Source organism: Nanorana parkeri, unplaced genomic scaffold, assembly GCF_000935625.1.
Source record: "Nanorana parkeri isolate BGI_ZX_2015 unplaced genomic scaffold, ASM93562v1 scaffold43, whole genome shotgun sequence".
Classification (NCBI taxonomy): domain Eukaryota; kingdom Metazoa; phylum Chordata; class Amphibia; order Anura; family Dicroglossidae; genus Nanorana; species Nanorana parkeri.
This window is the reverse complement of record NW_017306311.1, coordinates 2368512-2370197: the sequence shown is the minus strand read 5'-3', so window position 1 is coordinate 2370197 and position 1686 is coordinate 2368512.

Sequence of the window (1686 nt, the reverse complement as noted above, 5' to 3'; positions counted from 1 at the left end):
AGGGAGTGGGGGGAGGTGGCTGTGTCCATGTTTCATAGGGATGTCATTCGGTGGGGTTGGACCTGAGTGTTATACATGGTTCCTTTTCAAGCTGAACTCCAGCCAGACAAAGACACATGATTGCAGCTTTGTATTCATTATACATCATAACATGTATTTTTTTTATGGTATCGGCTTTCTGCAAGCCACTGTGCAGCACAAATCAGACTGTGAAAAGGAAGCAACTGCATAAGAAGCCAATCAGTCATGCAGTGCACATGTGCTAACAAGTATCTGATAGGAGGAGAGTGCTAGAAAGATGAGCTCAATCCACTGCTGCTCCTTCACTGCCCAATCACAGGCTGGGGGAGGGGAAAGACCTGCATGTTTTACTAAACTGCAGCAGAGAAAAATCAGATCTCCTGCCCTCGAGATGAGGCTGTGTGACAAAGCTGTGTAAATATCATAACTGGATGGACAGAAATACAAATCCTTTGCAGTTTACAGTTACCCCTTATGTATGTCATTTGTTTACTTCGAGGTGTGCCTGAAGCTCAGCTTTAAATGTCTGTTTTGGATAAAAGGGGTCTATCCACTCTATTAAAAGGCAATTCTACTTTTCCAGGTGAACTTGGGAAAATGGAAATGTCCATACCCTGTCCAATTTGCCCCCCCCCCTATACTTACCTTTCAGCAAACACTCCTTCCCCTCTACCAGTGTTGGTGTACTATCCGTACCCCGTGCAGCACAGCCCTACGCTCTGGATTTAGAATTTTGCTTGTAAATGGTGAGCACTCATCGGTCATCTGACTGCACTGACCAATGAGAAACACTTGTTGTTAAGAAGCGCTTCTCATTGGTCAGTACAGTCCTGGTACGGGCCATTTGTTAATGAAATTCAAAATCCAGAGCCAGGGCTGGGCTACACAGCAGTACGGGCAACGGATAGTCAACCCGCACTGGCGAAGAAGGAGCCTTAGCTGAAAGGTAAGTATGGGGGGTGGGGTGAGTTGGTGGGGAGAGGGGCAGATTGTAAGGGGGTAATTCCATTTTCCCAAATTCACCTGGCAAAGCAGAATAAGGCCTCAATCACACCAGAAAAGCCCGGCACGTACAGCTCCGTGCTGTGTGCATGGCTGTATCGGGTAGCTCCCGGGAAGGACAGGTGCTGCGTGTGATTAGTATGCAGCCCCTGTCCTTCTCTATGGGAGTGCACGGCCCTACGCCGCCCTACGCTCACCTCAAGTGCAGGTCTGTACGGGTGCCCCAGCTCGGACGCTCAAGTACAAGTGCACTCGCACGTACGGACCTGCACTTGAAGTGAACGTAGGGCTGCGTACTCTCATAGAGAAGGACAGGGGCAGCGTACTAATCACACGCAGCACCCGTCCTTCCTGGGAGATGCCCAATATGGCTGCGCACGCAGCACAGAGCTGTACATGCCGGCCTTTTCTCATGTGAATGAGGCCTTACCCTTTAAATACAAGTTGAGATTCAACACTGGAAGCACTGATTGATCATTTAGGATACACCTGCCGACCTTTCACCCAGGTAGAGAAATCGACAAGACACTTCTTGCGAGAACTGTTCAAGTAAGTTTTAATCAGAGTGCACCAGAAAGTGAATATCTTGCATTTAAATGTCACTAGATAAAAGGGGGCTAGACTCATTTTTATTTTCTTTAAATCACCCTTTTTTTTTTTTTT